The 18,724-nt window shown below is 39.9% G+C and overlaps 1 long non-coding RNA gene across 1 annotated transcript; it reads left to right on the forward strand.

Annotated features, from left to right (window-relative positions):
• Positions 1 to 6,939: 6,939 nt before the first annotated feature.
• LOC133369069 (uncharacterized) lies at positions 6,940 to 18,080 on the forward strand. The gene is made up of 3 exons (XR_009758821.1): positions 6,940 to 7,162; positions 7,801 to 7,893; positions 18,001 to 18,080. It is a non-coding gene; the product is annotated as an uncharacterized LOC133369069 (long non-coding RNA).
• Positions 18,081 to 18,724: the final 644 nt, after the last annotated feature.

Here is an 18,724-nt window from a genome sequence, read left to right on the forward strand (position 1 = left end):
AATTTGGCCACAAGAGGTGCAGCACAAGGTCTTTTGCCTGCTGTATGTGATTTCACTTTTCTGTGCTACCTGTACTTCTGGTGTGATGTACTTCAGGAAGTTAATCTTACACAGCAGTACCTGCAGACTAAGAGCTTAACTCTCGACAAGGTGGTGACAAAGCTAGAGGCGCTAAGACTTTTTCTGCACGAGGAGTGCAGTCACCTAGTGGAGCATGCAACTGAACAGGCGCTTTTAAAATCAGACGAATATGGAATTGCAGTAGAGAGAAGAGCCAGGTTCAAGAAGAGGATGGCAGGGGAGCAAGCAAGCGATGCTGGACTCACTCTGCAAGAAGAATAAGAGGGTGATGCTTGAGTGCATTGATCACTTTCATTCTGAACTCCAGATCAGATCAAGAGCCATCAAGGAAGTAGCAGCCATGTTTGAGGCTGTTCAAGTGAAGAGTCTCATATCTGCCACTGAAGAAGAGTTAAAGGTGTCCATTCCAAAATTAACCACTTTCTATGATGAGGTATCCGAGAGTGAGCTTTTAATAGAAATACCAAGGCTGAGAAGGCACCTGAAAGCAGCAGAGATTGATCTGGAAGAAGCCAAAGATTGGGCAATATTAGACGTTTTGACATTCATAGCTGAATGGGACTTCGTAGAATCTCTCCCAACCCTTTCACTAAGCCTAAAATTATTTCTGACGATTTGTGTGTCTGTGGCTTCATGTGAGAGGAGCTTTTCAAAGCTGAAACTTATAAAGAACTATTTGCGATCTACCATGGGACAGTCAAGGCTTTCCGATCTTGCGATATTATCAATTGAAAGTGAGCTGGTGAAAGGCATTGATTTCGATGAAGTGATTCACAAGTTTGCAGCTTTGAAGGCCAGGAAAGGAAAGTTTTGATTTAGTTGAGATGTTCACTAAGTGCTGAAATGCTTGTGTATTTGTTCCTGTTTATTTTTTTGGTATTATTTCATTTATGAGTATATTTCTATATGCATTTGTCTACAACTTCTACATTATTTGGGCCATTATTGATTATGCAAACCTATTCCATTAATGTATCTCATGTAACGGTAAAGTTTAATGTTAAAATGAACATAATTTTGATGTAGTTCTTAAACATTTTTACTTGGAATTCTATTGTTTTCTTACCGAATTTTCACTTTAACCACATGAAACTATGTATAAATGTAAATACATTTAGGCTGTGCGTATGATATTGTAATTTAAAGGTGTAATTTTAATTTTGCTAGTTGTTTATATCACTACTATTGCCATTACATTCAGTGATATACGGAAATTACGATTTATGAGTAACATTAGTACAAAAAACATTACTAAGGATTCTGTATGGTCTGGTACGGGAGGAAGTCCATGGGGGTGACACCATGAGTTACCGCACTGGGTGACACCAACCCTAGTGATGCCACTGGGCTACTGCTACCTTCCCAACTACTATGGCTTACACCACTATAGGAAAGAAAGAAGTATAAATCAGGAAAAGGGACTGCAATTGTGGCAGTAGCACTGGCAGTGGGGAGGGTTTAGGCTGTAGTGGCTGGAGAGGAAAGGCTGCATTGCTGACCTGGCTTCCCAACGCTGTGTGTTGCTGCTGTTTTACTGAGAAGGAGAAGAGGCAGGACCACGGAGTGCACTGCAGGCACAATGGCACAGCAAATCTGATTTGCCCACAACTGTGCCTGTGCTGCACTGAGTCTGCATCATGTTGCCCCTCCCACTCTCCCTTTTGGTGACCACCAGCAGCATGTGACATTGGTGGGCCAGGTCAGCAATGCAGCCCTGCCTGTGCTGCTCCACCAGCCACTGCTAGTTTAGGGATGAATGGATCACCTTATATCCATTTCATGTCAGTGTCACATGCACGCTGTCCAAGGTGTGTTCTTTCTCATTTTTTGGTGTGTGTTTTAAATACAAAGAAATCCTCCTTTAAATTGTGTGCATTTTGTACACATTATTTATTTCTTTATTTCTTTATATTCCACCCTTCCTCCCAAAAGAGCCCAAGGTGGAATTTTGTATACATACTTCCTCTAAAATACATTTTTTCTATGTTTTTCAATGTTTTCCTCCTAAAATAGGTATTTTTGTACACATTTTTGACATAACCTTCATATTTTTGTGCATAGTTTTTGGACTGTCTTCACTGCAAAATCTGGAGAACTGCATAATCTGATTGAAAGCTGTGTTCCAATCTGCATAGAAGTCTGAGACATACAAATTAGGTTGGTCCACTGAAAAAATCAATTTTTCCCCAGAACCTAGTGGGGTTGTTCTGTGCAACAAGCCGTTTGTAAACCAGGCTCAAACTTGAAAGGATCTGGATGCAAAAATCTTATTTCAGTCGGTTTTTAAAACTACTCCAAACACCATAATTTTTACACCATCATTGACTTTTTCCCCTTTGTAATTTTAAATCAATATTCTCTGATAAGGAATACTTGGAAAAGGTATGCCCCCCCCGCTTTCTATCAGATAGACTCCCATTAAATTCTAATGAATCCAATACATCATGTAAATAGAGTTTAAGAAATAGGCAAAAAAAGTATTGTACTGACTTCTATGTAGTTAAAACAAAATTGCCATGCACTGTTCTGTAGGATAGTCCTTATTTCTTTAATATCCTTTAAAGTACTAGTACAAAAGATCCAAGTGATTCATTTGTTCTTGTGTGATAAACAAAGGAGCTTTTCTATTCTATCTAATTCCAGTTGTTAAACTTAATTTAAATTTCACAGAACAAACTAAGGTATCCCCCTCCCAATGACCTACATGGGCAAGCCATATATGGTAAGTTATCTAATTAAACTGACAGCAATGAGAGTGATTATTCCTCTTTCACTATTTATATAGCTCATTAAAACCATATTGTGTTGATCTTGCCATATAGGTTTTTATCAGAGTTCCTTTTGTTTCATTGCTTATCTTCATATTATTTATTTTTAGCTTATCTCCTTTCCCCCATCACCCATATGTATCTTGTATTATAATATGTATTTTTACCAGTGCTGTTCCAGTCCAGCCCGCTGTATTAGCATCCATTATAAATACCTTCAAACATAAATATTCACTGGAGTCAAAGGATGCAATCCAATTTGTATTTGTGCTGGGTTGGAGGGAAATAGGGTGTGGTGGACCTCCTGAAGAGCCGGCAGGCTTGCAACGCTGCTGGGCTCAGTCGGACTCCACCGGCAGAAGCCCTTCGTCCCAGCTGAGCCCCAAAATGGGGCATTCTGGGGGCGTGGTGGAGGAGCAGAGGGGGGGCTTCCACAGCATCCAACTCTCCTTTGAAGCTTCCTGTGGGTCCCAATCTGGCCAATATTTACACTGGTCAAAGGGGAACACTTACCCCCTGATAGGAGTATTCATGGGAGCCAGCTTTAACCTTCCGGCCCACACGCGTAACTCATGACTAAGCCGACACTCAGCTGGTCCAGTGCCTCCCAAATGGTGAATGGATGCCACAGAGCTTCCCACTAGCTATTCCTCAGCCACCCCCTCCCGCCAGCTTTGTATGACTTGGATCACTCTGTAACTAATTAATGTAGGCCAGTACATAGTAGGAGAATGCCTTTGATGTCAAGGCAACAATGGAGTGCAGTCAGATAATTTGGATAAGATAATAACTAAATAAACTATTCTATTCTGGAGTGGCTAAACATCACTTTAGATAGTTACCATAAAGTCTGCCAAGAGTAAATTCTGAAGAAAATTTGGAGGTTCTTGATCCAGCAAAATGTCTGAGATATCTTGAGGGAAACCAATCTCATTTGTATTTTTTTACCTTTATTGTAAGCTGCCATGAGGTTATGTGACAATGCCACAAATAAATAAATAAACCAAAAAACTTTGGAGCAACTCCATGTTACTATTACATATTTTCATGAACTGCTCATAAGCAGGATTTAAATTAGGGTTGTGCAAAATATTCTGCAGTCTTCTTGTAGGGCTCTTCCAGATAATCTGACTATTGAACATTCATATTGATTTGCTTCCACAAATCTTGTGGAGTGGTGGGGATGGGTGAATCTGTCAACTTTGGTTTCAGTTTTTTATGTTTCCAGTCAAGTTCAATTCTGCATATTTCCACATCAGATGGCAATTTTTTAAAAATTAAAGAAGTGCTCATGAAAATTCATGAGCATTTTATTGCAAATTTCTCTTAATATGCATCTGTTTGTATGCTTCTTCTTGTTGTTATGTGCCTTCAAGTCGACTACGACTTATGGTGACTCTATAAATCAGCAATCTCCAAGAACATCTGTTGTGAACCATCCTGTTCAGATCTTGTAAGTTCAGGTCTGTGGCTTATTTATGAAATCAATCCATCTCTTGTTTTGCCTTCCTCTTTTTCTACTCCCTTCTGTTTTTCCCAGCATTATTGTCTTTTCTAGTGAATCAGATCTTGTCATGATGTGTCCAAAGTATGATAACCTCAGTTTCATCATTTTAGCTTCTAATGGTAGTTCTGCTTTAATTTGTTCTAACACCCAATTATTTGTTTTTTTTCGCAGTCCATGGTATGCGCAAAGTTCTCCTCCAACACCACATTTCAAATGAGTTGATTTTTCTCTTATCCACTTTTTCACTGCCCAACTTTCACATCCATACATAGAGATCAGGAATACCATGGTCTGAATGATCCTGACTTTAGTGTTCAGTGATATATCTTTCCATTTGAGGACCTCTACTAGTTCTCTCATAGCTGCGCTCCCCAGTCCTAGCCTTCTTCAGATTTCTTGACTATTGTCTCCATTTTGGTTAATGACTGTGCCGAGGTATTGATAATCCTTGACAAGTTCAATGTCATCGTTGTCAACTTTAAAGTTACATAAATCTTCTGTTGTCATTACTTTAGTCTTTTTGACGCTCACCTGTAGTTCTGCATTTGTGCTTTCCTCTTTAACTTTCATCAGCATTCATTTCAAATCATTACTGGTTTCTGCTAGTAGTATGGTATCATCTGCACATCTTAAATTATTGATACTTCTCTCTCCAATTTTCACACCTCCTTCATCTTGGTCCAATCCTGCTTTTGGTATGATATGTTCTGTGTATAGATTAAACAAATAGGGTGATAAAATACACTCCTGTCTCACACCCTTTCCAATGGAGAACCAATTGGTTTCTCCATATTCTATCCTTACAGTGGCCTCTTCTCCAGAGTATAGCTTGCACATCAGGACAATCACATACTGTGGCACCCCCATTTCTTTTAAAGCATTCCATAGTTTTTCATGATCTACACAGTCAAAGGCTTTCCTGTAATCTATAAAGCACAGGGTGATTTCCTTCTGAAATTCCTTGGTCCATTCCATTATCCAACGTATGTATGTGATATGATCTCTGGTGCCTCTTCCCTTTCTAAATCCAGCTTGGACGTCTGGCATTTCTTGCTCCATATATGGTAAGAGCCTTTGTTGTAGAATCTTGAGCATTACTTTACTTTCATGGGATATTAAGGCAATAGTTAGATAATTACTGCATTCCCTGGGATCCCCTTTCTTTGGAATTGGGATGTATATTGAACGCTTCCAGTCTGTGGACCATTGTTTAGTTTTAATTTTGCCAAGTATACACATTTTGTATGCATTGTGCATGTTATGTTTACAAATATATATATTTTTGTGGACACGTTTCTCCAGTATTACACATTACTTGACTGCAATATCCTGAGAAGTGTGAGTTTCAAAGGATAGCTTTCTTTCAGTTCTTGTATTGTTTTAGAAAGTGAGAATTAGGTAGGTTCGCCTTCCAGTGCAAACTGAATAGAAATCCCCCCCATCCCTTCGCAGAAGTTAGACTATGCCTAGTATTTAATGAACATTTGTTCTGATTCATCGGTGGGGAGGCTTTGCAACAATGAATATTCATCTAGATTTGCTTGTACGGTGTTTTCCATCATCTCATCAATAATTTGTGCATTCCACGCTTGTCAGTGTATTTCCCCGCCACTTTCCTAATGTTGGAAAATTCATTTTTTAAAAGTGGATTTGTTGCACTAGTGCAACAGAGCATCAAGCCCCGCCCACCAAAAAACATTGACATGAGGTGAACCTAATGCTTATCTGGACAAACATTTCCAGTTTGGGTGTGAACTTCATTTTATGTGGAATCAACTTTGGTTTTATCAGATTTTACAAAATAATAGAATTCACACCCAAACTGGAAGTTTCTGTCCAGGCAAAACATATGATTCTGGGGATGAAGGTGGGGTGTGCGATTGCGTTAATGGTTGATTAACCCTTTCAGGTCTGGTGCCAGAAGGTGGCCAGGTCAGGCCCTGGCCTAGGGTTGGGCCCTGGCTTCCCTAAGGGGCTGAACCCCCCCATGTTGGCTGATGGAAGGCCTATGCACTATGTGTGCACATCATTCATGTGAGATGATGTGAGAGGTAGGTGGGACACATGAGTGTGCACCATGGGCCAGAGGCAGGCTGGTGCCCAAGAGTCCAGTCATGCCTGGCACCGGCCCTGAACCCTTCCCTCCTCTTTCTACTTTTCTTCTTAGAATTGTTCCACAGCTGTTCTTCTCCCCATGGTGGAAAAATAGCCTGAGGGGCAAGAGTTAACTATACCTCTTCCCCATCCCTCCATTAAAATCTGAAGCTTTAAAGCTTTTTTTGTTGTAAAAATGTTGCAGGTGGTGAGAAAGTAAATTACACACAATTGCATCTCATGACTACCTTGATCCTCAGAACAGCCTTGAAGAAAATATCAAAGTCTTGGAAGTGGTTCTCAAGCCAAAGAAGCAAAGGCAAGTCAAGCAAAAATTGTAAATTTAGCCAAAGAGTTACAAGCAGGCAGATTAGGAAAGTTAAGGCAGCTGCCTCAGGCTGCTGGCTTTGGATGTCATAAAAGGATAGCAAATGGTTAGTTGTTATTTATTATTACTATAATCTTACTCCAGGAGAAGGGAAGAAGTACTTGTGGGATTTTCTGCCTCAGGGGCTAAATAATTTGACTGGCCTTGGGTAATGTACCTTGACTGGGGGAAGGCATATGCCTCAGGCAGCAAAGTGTTTTCATCTGGCCCTGCAAACAGAATGGGTAGGAGAAAAAAAACCTGCCAGTGTAAAAAAAGAAAGAACTGCTGAGGATATTTTTATCCAAGCTCTGAGTTATACTTCTGAAATCTGGACAGTTCCTGGTGAGTTTTTGTGGCTCTTTGAATATTAGGGCTGAGCCAAAATGTCTCTTTTATTAGGCTGTAAAGTTGGGGTGGCATTTCAGTGACAAAGGGCACAAAGCACCATGCTGAGGTCCCAGAGGCAAGCGGTCACCATTTTTCTTCTTCTCAGGAGTTTACTGAGTGGGGAAAGGAAGTATCTCACTCTGATAGGAATGGATAAATCTGACCATTTCTGTTTCTCATTTGGCCAATCTTTTCATTTTGCCACATTTCTAAAATTGGTTGGAATTTTAGTATGTATTTCTCCTTATACACATTTTTGTATGACATTTCAACTAATATATTGCATTTTGTATGTTATCTTCACTAATTTATGTATTTTTACACACATGCTTCTCTAGTGTCCACAATGAGAGTTGGGATGGAGTTGGGAAACTGCATTACAAAATTAAGCAAAGTGTGAACGTTGAAGAATAGTTGTGCTTTGGTTTGCATATTGTTCTGGGAAGGCAAATTAGGGAGATACCCATTACAATGCAAATTGAACTGAATTTCTCCCCCATCTCTATGCTCTAATTAGTTTCATGTTGACATTACGTGATAAGGTAGAGTTGGCATTTAGAGTCAGAATAACTCTTCCTGTCCTTACTCTGCAGCCTGTTGAGAAGAAGAAGAAATGGTGGTGACAAGTTGCTGGGGTGTCTGGGAGTGTTGGCACATCTAAAGCCCCAAAACAGCAGTGAAAAAAAGTAAGCAGAACCCTCATCAGCATCATTACCATAAGTTTACTTCTATACTGCTTCAGGGGCAAGGCCCCCCAAATGATGAACAGAATAATACAGAACATATGATGTAATTACAGTAAACACAAATTCAAAAGTACAATACAATAAATCAATAAAAATATAAAATAACAAAAACCCAGGCACACTTAAACATTCATGATTGCATTTGTGCTCTCACCACAAACATAACTAGCATCTGCAAAACAATAACCCAGACAATAAGCTTTTCCCTGGAAGCAATTACAGCTGTGGCAAAGTTCTCAGAGTTGCTTTCTAGGGTGGGGATACCTAGCTCAACCTTCTGGCTCCTCAACAGGCTGTAGTTCTCCATGTGCAGGCATAGGAGAAGGTGCAGAAAAGAAGGGCTACCCAAAATACAATTTGCCTTTGAATTCTCCTGGTTTTACTCAAAACAGTTTGAGTGAAGAATTTCAACTTAACCCTATGTATGATACAGAAAACTCAGCAAAATTCAGGCTTGAATAGGTGGGTATGCCCACATGTGAAAACAGTCCTCCATTCTTCTCGCCGACATAAGCCCCTATAGACACCTTCCACAAGGACACTGGGCAGGAGACTGGATGAAAGGGGGAATGGGAGGTTTTGATTTTTTAAAAAGAAGTTGTGCTGGCTCCCAACAAAGAAGGAGACTCAAGACTCGGGAAACTGGGTTTTTCTGCATGAAGCTTTATTTAATAAATCAATACAGGAACACAGCATCACACTCTAGGCACAAATCAGGATACAGGAACACAGTGGACTTATCTCAATATATAAAATAGGCAAGGTGGAGGCAGCAAAGGCAAATTGTCTCAACAGAGAATCACAAGCATTGTTAAACTTATATATGACAGAGCAGAGGAGAGTGTACTCTGTGGGTTAATTCTTGGTCATTCTAGCCTTTGTTGCTAAGTGCAAGCTCTGTCAAGGAGCTGATAGTAGCTGCTAGAGCTGAAGCTGCTATCTGGCCTTTTCCCTTCACCTTGGGGAGGTAGAAGTCAGTAACTCTGTCTGGCCACTTTCACTTTGCTCCTCATCTAGATCTGGGCTGGATGCCAAGATACCTTTATCTTCAAATGGCTCTGGGAGGAGAAGGGGGGGACTTCTGGGCTGTTCTCAGTAATTCTACTAGCAGGCTCAGAGGATTCTGAAAATCCTTTACCTGTGTCATCCTGATTCCCTTCAGCAGAACTGAATCCCATTTCTAGGTTCTGTACCCCTTCCTCCCATTTCTGCCACAGGTTCTCTTTGGGGCCCATGACAGAAGTGTCCCAGACACAGGAAACCATGGATATTGAGTGTATTTCATTCTTCTAAGTATCATATTTATATAGTGCCTAAAATATTAGTTTACAAAAATGAAACCATAAGGTAAGGCAAGCCACAGGTTTAGAATTTAAAAGGACACAAAGAAAAATATGTATCGTGGAATGAGACATACAAATGGGAAATGGCGAAGAAAAAGGAAGAAGACTGAGGATATCCCACCACCACCCTGTTATATTTTTCTGAGCATTGACATTTTCTGGCACTACAATCACATGTATTGATGACACAGCAGACAATGTAACACTTTTTGATGTTTTGGCATGCAAATCTGGGTTGGAGTGCCCACTGTTTCTCTAGTTCTGGAACTTCTGAAAAGTTTTTACACTTCTAGAACAGGATTGCAAGAGTGTGGATAACTGCTAACCAATCAGTGTTTATGTTGTAATGATATATGAACTCTCCTTGGCTAGCCATGATTTCCATTCCCTTTTTGAAATCTTTCAAGGGCTTGGGGTGGTGGTGGTGAATATTTATGAACACTCACAAGGAAAAATCTAAGAAGGTAAGTGATTTAGACAGTTTGCCTCCCTACCATCCCCAACCACAGTGAACCACTAGATCTCAAATACCACCCCATCTCTCTTCCCAAGATTGCCTGGTGATGGAGCAGCAGTAATTACAATAATCTCTCAGGGCAGACAGAATGACAGAACAATGTCTCAGAGACAAGTACCTTGGGAAACAAAGTTTTCCAGGGCTCCTGGGTCTGTGTTCATGTTGAACTTGGGGCACTGTAGTTGCAGCACTCTAAGCACCCTAATGGAGTGGGGGAAGAAGAGAGGAAGACTTCACTGCTGCTGCAGGTTCCACTGTTCCAGCAGGTAAGTTTGGGTGAAGGAAAGGAATGTGACAGTGGGGGGAGGGGAATCCTGAAGGCTAATATGAAGCCATCTGAGCCCAGACCAGAATTTAGAATGTTAGCAATTTAAAACACTAGGAAAGAGAGACAAGCTCTGGTGCTAGATGAAATGTATTGTGAGCTCGACACGTCGAGCTCACAATACATTTTATCTAGCACCAGAGCTTGTCTCTCTTTGATGCCCTTTGTTTGGTGCTGTTCCCTTTTGTTTCTGCAGTTTAAAAGGCTGGCAACCTCTGTATTGGGATGAGTTATTCTGAATTGGGTGGTTTCACATTGTGATCTTTCCTAATTTACAATTCTCCCCTGTCGGTATAGTGTGTTTTGCAGAACTGGGAAAGAAACTAAAGGTGACTCAGGCAACTTTTTCATCATTATTGATGGTGGTGTCTAAGGCAAAGTGGCTTGCTGACTGCAGACCCAAGAGAAGGTGGCCACTTATGCTTCACTAGAAAAAGAGAACAAAAGAGGAAATGGAATTGCACACAATTGTCATGTGCCTACTGATACAAACAGATACAAATTTGGAAATCATTACCCTAGTTTAAACAGAAACACAGTATGTCTCACCATAGTGAGGAAGACTGTTACCAGGTGGCCTGTGTGACCTTGCAGTCCTGGTGCTAACTGTGGATGGATAATGTCAAGGCCCCTGCTCTCTTTTCTGATGTTTCTTTATGTTTAAGATTTGGACCAGATAGCAGGAGCAGCCAGCATGGTAGGATAGTGCCATGGACCTCTCTACTGGACAGCAGAGTCACTGCTACTTACCAGGACACTGCAGGGGGTGGGGCAAGACAGTGGTGAGGTTGGGATTGTGGAGGTGCACTGGTGAGAGTGCCACATTGGCTCCACCAACATATCCGTGCAGCCTGGACCTTACCACAACCTGCCCTGAACCCACGTTGCCCAGGTAAGTGGCAGTGACACCACTGTCAGGAGGGCTGCTCTATGGCACCTCGTTACCATGCTATCTACGCCTTTCAGATAGCCTTCAAATGGAAATGGACTGCCTTCAAGTAGATTCTGACTTATGCCAACCCTATGAATAAGGTTTTCATGATAAGCGGTATTCAGAAGTGGTTGAGGCTGAGAGCAGTGACTGGCCCAAGGTCACCCAGTGAGCTTCATGGCTATGTAGGGATTTGAACCCTGGTCTCCCAGGTTCTAGTCCAACACTCTAACCACTAAGCCACACTCCTTCAAAATAGATGGTCCTCCTCTGTAAAGGAAGATACATGACCACCCTAGTCCAAGATAAGGGGGACAGACTGATATATAGACAATGCTGCCTTTTGGCATTTGTGGATCTAAGGCCTGTTCTGCATGATATATTTAAAATAGTATTATGCCACTTTAAACAGTCATGGCTTCATCCAAAGAATCCTTTGAACTGTAGTTTGTTAAGGATGCTGAGAGTTGTGAGGAGACCTTGTTCTCATGGAGCTACAATTCTCAGAATAGTTTAGCAGTTAATCTCTCTTCCCAGGGAACTCTGAGAATTGTAGCTTGGGGGGGGGATAGGAGTCTCCCAACAACGCTCAGCACCCTTAACAAACTACAATTCTCAGGATTCACTGGGGTAAGGCATGACTGTTCAAAGTGGTATCTGTGATGTTCCTATATTAGTGTAAATAGGGTAAGTGCTGGTTGTATAGGAGATACATGGTAAGTAGAATGAAAGAGGAAGGGGGAGTGAATGGGCAGTAGAATGCTGGATGATTGGCTGAATGTTTAAAATGGCTGACAGTATAAAAGGAAGAATGTCAGGTGGATGTGGTGTGGATGTTGGTGGGTTTGAGAGAGTTGTTTGTCAGGAGAGCGTGGAGAAGGAGGGGGTGGAGTTCGGATTAGTATTAGATAAAACCATATGCTTATGTGCCTTATGAAGAAATCTTGTTAATCTGGTTCTCTGTGTTATTTAATAAATACTTAATTTGGTTTACCAGAGGCCTGATCCTTGGTTGGGGTTTCACAGACCAGAAGGGAGGGTGAGGTAAATAACCAAGGCTGAAGAGTGGCAAATGGTGGCAGCGGGGAAGGGAAATATAACACCATAAATATTCAGAGCAAACCAGAATTATAAGCAGTCTGAGTAAATCAAAGGGATTGGGACAGCTTAAGCACGCAGTCACAGAGGTAACCTAATTGAGGGAGACTCAGGCAGAGTCTCTGGGAATACTGGTTATAGGACGTGACTGGTGGTGCTGCCTAGCAGGGGGATCTGTTGAGATCTGTGCTAGAGCGGGGAGAGAAACCATAAAAAAGGACAGTCTGGACTGGTGGAGTCCCTGGTGGTGCCTAGAGACAGGCAGTAACCACGAGCAGGTAGGAACCTGACAGGGAGAGCCAGAGAAGGGCATCACAGTATCATATTGCTTTAAATGTATATTGCAGGTGGGACTTGAGTCTTTGTTTCCATGACTGAACTTATTACCTATCAGAGTTCATAATTTTTGTTAGAACTAGTTTTTTTTTTAATTATGATTGATTTTTGTGACTATTCCATGACAGAAACTTTTCGTAATCAGGGTTTTTAGCCCTCTCATTTCAGGTCAGCTAACTTGCCATGGCTTCATTTTGCAAATGACGCAAAATCTTCGTACTTGAGATTCGCCTTGTTTTCGCTCCTGTTTATAAAGGCCCATTCTAGGCAGTGCCATTTTCACACTTTGCAACGTTTTATGTGAAACATGGCATTTGACATTTTAATATATTTATTTTATTTATTTATTTAATTACGCTTTTAAACCGCCCTATAGCAACAAGCTCTCAGGGCGGTGTACAGCAAAATAAAACCACATTTAAAAACAAACAAGTGTGGATTAAAACATACAATATAAAACATATTTAAAAACAAAATTAAAATACGAATAAAATAAAAATACAGTTACAGTTAAGTTTAAAATAAAATTAAATTTAAGTTTAAAATGCCTGGGCTATAGTGGCTGCTGGAGTTTAACGACTTGCTGTGACTTCCAGAATTTTAGCACCTAATCATAATGCTGCTATAAGAAAGTGGGAAGGGTTCCATGCTATGGTTTGGAAATACTTGCATGTTTTTCCTCCTAAAGCAGTAAGATATACTTTTTCTACTCAAAACATTATAAAAATATTATAAACAGATAATAGTATTAAGAAGCCAGAGACTGCTATGTATGAGGAACAAAGGCTGTCACACAAATGTGCTTAAGGAGCCAATTACAATGTTTTGTTTTGGAAATACCTGATTTACTAAGCAGTTGGATTTAAACAGCTGTTTGTTTTCCTCTTTTTTGCATTTAAATGTGTTCATAATTTGTATCTGTAGACCAACTGCAGTGAATGTGAATATGGTAAAAATGCTTAGTTGTCTGGCATGTTTTAGTTGGAGATTTGTATGAGCTTCTCCATATTTTGTGTAAGAGGGTGTTTGGAGAAAAGACGGAAGGAATGTTCAAATATCCCTTCAAAATTGCACCCCAAATTTGCCACTTGAGACATACTTTGATCAGGGTTGAGAGTATGAATTTATGCCAAGCTAAAACTATTTATGACTCCTCCAGATCACCTGTTTATTGATCATTCATCGTGATTTGCTTGCACAGAGATTACATAGAGCATTCAGATGGTAGTTAATTCCGTTTTCCCATCGTTTCCTTACCTGATAATTTCCACATTTTATTCAATCTATCACATGACATAAAAGTCACTTCTGGAAATCTAGCACAATATAGTGGAAGTGGAGAGCTCATTTCTGTGTTAATTGCTTCCAGAAAAAATCCATTAGCCTGCCAAAACCACAGGAGTAAAGTGACAAAAACTGGGATGGAATACCGGCATACAGTTATTTCCTACCATAAGTTAGCTTCAAGAAGTTCACAGACGTTTCCTGTCTCCTCCTTCCCCCTGCAGCCACCTACAACACTGAAAAGCCTCTCTGGAGGGTTGAGGGCCTCTCCGAGTCCTAAACAATGTGTGATGCGGTGCAGGGTGGGGAATCTGTAGCCCTTCAGTTCTCATCAACCCCAGCCAGCATGGCCAATGGTCACAGATGATGTAATTCAGCATCTGAAGGGTTACAGGTTACTCTTTGTCAACTTGTGCCAAAAGTGTATAATCTCCCACTCACCCCCCCCCAAAAAAATCATGAGGGAGATTTCTACAGATTTCAAGGAAGTTCACACATCAAGAACATACTGTACCTTCTACCCCTTAACACCAGCCACTCTTTTAATAAATAAAAGAGTGGCACTGGGACCTGGTGAACTAACATTTTTGTTTATCTGTTGATTTTAGACTGTTATTTAGGAAAATAATGTACTGGTGTGTGTAATATATATTTGGTTATGTGTATTAATAAAGCTTGAACTGTGTTCTGAGTCTGTGTTGCTTTTGAGTCAATCTGGTTAGTACCTAACCTTGGGCTAGCAAAAATAATATATTGGTGATTGCAAGGGATGAGACTCTGTATGAACTAGATAGCTGTTAAAGATAACAAACTGGAGGCTAAATAAGGAGGTTAGTGTTAGGTGTTGTTTGAGGGTATGGACAGTAAATCAGTTTCCTTAAACAGAAACTATGTGTAACCCCATAGCCCAGATTCAAATGAGGACCTTAATTCTGATTTCCCCCCTATAGTATGCAGCTCTAGGGTGAGATTCACTTTATACTGACTTATCTAGTTTATTCTCTCTTTGCTACTTCATACTTCACCTGGAGCTCTAGGGTGAGACTTTCTCTTACATAGATTTATCTAGTTTATTCTGTTTATGCTACTTCATACCTGACCTTTATAGCTTTGCTATATATGTTCTAAGGCAGTTTGATGATTATTTGGGGTGCTGACCCAACAACATGTCTACTTAGTACTGAAGATCAATACTGTCTTAAGAAACTGCCGACATAATTTATGTCACAGCCATTATTGTAGCCTTATATCCATTCCAAGTATGTTTTTGATAGCCTGAAGCAAACCACTTATTTTAATTTTAAATAGTTAGGTTACTGTCATTTTTCACTTGCAAAGAATTACCTGCACAAATTTTATTATTAGGGAAAAATGAACACAAGAACATAAGAACCTGCTGGACCAGCCAATGGCTCATGTAATCCAGCATCCTTGTCTCTCAGTGGCCAACCAGATGCCTATGGGAAGCCCACAATCAGGACCTGAGTGCAACAGCACTTTCCCCTCCTGCAGTTTCCAGTAGGAAACTGCCTCTGACAGCAGAAGTAGAGCATAGCCATCATGATTAGTAGCCATTGATAGCCTTATCCTCCATGATGGCCTTACCCAAAGCATTTGTGCACAAGCCATTGCAACTGACTATTTTTGATAAGACAAACTAGGTTAGTTGTGCATAACATGTAATTTTATGGATTATTTAAGATGGCTTCTACATTTCAGTGCCTTTGAATGTCCGTTGGTATCTTGCTTAAATGAAGATTATTTGAATATTGTAATGCAATTCTTCAACTTTTTTCTATTGTATTTCTACTCCCACTCTTTAAAATACAACTCACTTATTAGGAAAAAATGAACATAATACCACTGATAATACTTCATTAAGTAAATGTTTCTATGTTTCAGAGGCATATCTGTGTCAACCTGTTGCAGGAAAAACAACAAAGAGTCTTGTGGAACCTTAAAGATTAAGAAATTTATGAAACTGACACAAACATCCTGATATTAGGAGCAAATTAACAATGTAGTGGAATTAAAACCCATTATTTAAATTCAGGCCATATATGAGGGAACGTAACTTCTTGATAAGTCAGTGTCTTAATATTAGCACCTACCATGGAAATTTCTTTTTTTAAAGAATGTCCACTTTAAGGTTAGTATTAGAATGTTCTGGAAGGTTGAAATATTCTCCTACTATTTTCAGAATATCATCCTTTCCTGATGCCAGATTTGTGTCCATTTAATCTTTTGCTTGGAAACTGGCCTTCTTGCTCTATGTAGCACACAGAGAAGCACTGCTGGCAAAAGATGGTATACCTCACATTGGAAGATGAGCTGGTAAAATAACCCTTGTTGCTGTGGTTGACATCATTAAGTCCTGTAACAATGTTGCCTAAATAGAAGTAGGGTTGGCATCTGGGTTTATTGCAAGGTCTGGCCCCTGTGTTTATGTCTGTGTTATTTCTGGTGAGTATCTGTGTTAAGTGAGGGATGTGGGTGGCATTTATTTCCTCATTGGTTTTATTGAAGTCCCCCCCACACACACATTTTGCATAGACATACAATGAAACAATAATAATTAAAACAATGGATGAATCAACAACAAACTGTATATAATTTTAGGGAAACTTACCAAGTGTCATATTTAAAAGGGGGACATTGTGTGAATTATTGTTCCATATACCTTATTTCTGGTTGTTATGAACTGGAATATCTATCACATTGGGGTAGGTTTGCAGGTATATTTGTGAGAGAAAACAGCTATGCTTAAAATTGGATTGAAATTTCTGTCAAGCTGCAATTTGGAGAACGAGTTAAGACTCAGGGCTTGTCATTTATTTTTCTAACCCAGTTCATCCATCCCTATCTGAAATCTGAAGCTCATTTAACATGGACCACAGAAGAGCTGTCAGACGGTAACGATTTTCTGTCAATCCCAAACTGGGGCTTGTGTTTAACAATGACCTAGACCTTCTCCCCCTTTTTTCTTGAACATAAGGAAGAAAGCATGCTGATGAAGTGTTAAGAGAAGTGGGACAAATAGCAACAAGCAGTTCTGTGCATGTTCATCAGTATCCAGATTCTGATGAACTTAGGATTCACCTAAATTGTGGTGTTGTCACTCCTTTTCTCCCACCTACGTGCTTGCTTGTCATATTTTAATTAAACACATGCACACATTTGGAAGGCCAGCTCTCTTTAGAAAGAAGCCTTTTGTGTTTTTTGTTCTATTCTATTAGTTATTCTATTTCAGTAGTGGCTGATTAGGTTCAGTGCTAGTACAACACTTCCTCTTTTCCCATCTCCTCTGCTGTTCCAGTCCCTTGCAAAATCCCACATCCCATCTGAATGCATGGTATTTTTGTGGAACAGCCTTGCCCAAACTGGCACCCTCCAGATGTTATTAGACTACAACTACCATAATCTCTGATCATTGGCCATACTGGGTGGGCTGATGGGAGGTATAGTCCAAAACATCTGGAGATAGGGATGGAGGAGAAATTTGATTCAGTTCACATTTAAAGGCAAACCTACCAAATTCATGCTTTTCAAAACAATATCCAAACCAGAGCCATTCTTTGAAATTTGCACTTGTCCAAATTTTGCAATGCAGTTCCCTAGCCAAGTAATGTGCACAAAAAATGCAAATGCTGAGATAAAGTGTGCAGAACAAGCATATGCTATTGAAAATAACATACAAAAATGCGTTATATTAGGGAAAGCTGCTTTGCAAAAAATGTAAATGTTACAGAACATTATATACATTTTTGCCCTGGGCTCCTACTGGGAGGAAGGGTGGGATATAAATCAAATAAATAAATAAATAATAAAAAATGTGTAAATTAAGATACATTCACACTAAAAAAAAATTTATTTTATTTTTATTTTAACCTTTTGTTATACAAAAATGTATCATAAATAATACAGTAACATAAGTATGTCCCTAATTCCCTCCCCAGAGCCCATACTTATCTTGATATAGCAGATATGTAAAAGTGTAAGAGTACATAGATAAGTGCTAATAAACAGGTGAGTATTGTGAAGTTTGGTTATCTAGTATAACTTAATGGGAGATATAAAACTATATGGATCCAGTTAGTTGTTTAGTAAAACCAGATAGGTTTTGCTGATGAAGAAAGTTGTTTATGTAGATCTTGCTGTGAAGTATAATCCATAGATCTCCACCATATTGACATGAATGTTTCTGGTTTTGCAGCTCCTCTCAGGAATTGAAGATGCAGTGTGATTTTGTCCAAGATTGCTATTGTCCAGATTTTGCTGTACTAGATCTGTATGTTCAGCTCATCTAAATGTTTCCAGTGTTGCAATATCGATATTCTTGCTGCCAGTATTAATTTGGATATCAGATGTTTTGATTTTAACTTTTTATTGTCACCTTTGAATAAAAATGGTAAGAATAATTCTGGTTGTAAGTGTACCGTTTCTTTTATAATTTTATTTAGTTCATCTTGAATTGAAATCCAAAATCTATTGGTCTTGGCACAAGTCCACCAGAGATGAAAGTAGGTTCCTTTGCCCCCACACAAAGAAGACTCGTGACACCAAACTGGTATAATGTTATATTTATTAAAATATAACATCCTAAATCCAATGCAATACAGCCAATTATTAAAATCTATATCTTTTCGGGCAGGTGAGGCTAAACCTAACAACGAGGGATTACACCCTCACCTTCTTAAGGCATCACTTCTCATCATCACGTGACTCCATAGTCAAGGACATGGGTGAATTCCTCCCTCCTTGCTCTTGGAGCCAGCTGTGTGGTTCCAACCTCCACACCATGGCCCCGCCGTACAGGCATTCACCATGATGCGCAAGCAGGTCCCACAAGGACACAACACAGATCCCCACCGGACACAAAGCGCTGATGGTTCCCTAGGAAGTGCCCCTTTTTCATGATGCCTTAACCACCTAATTTT

This window comes from Rhineura floridana, chromosome 1, assembly GCF_030035675.1.
Source record: "Rhineura floridana isolate rRhiFlo1 chromosome 1, rRhiFlo1.hap2, whole genome shotgun sequence".
Taxonomy (NCBI): domain Eukaryota; kingdom Metazoa; phylum Chordata; class Lepidosauria; order Squamata; family Rhineuridae; genus Rhineura; species Rhineura floridana.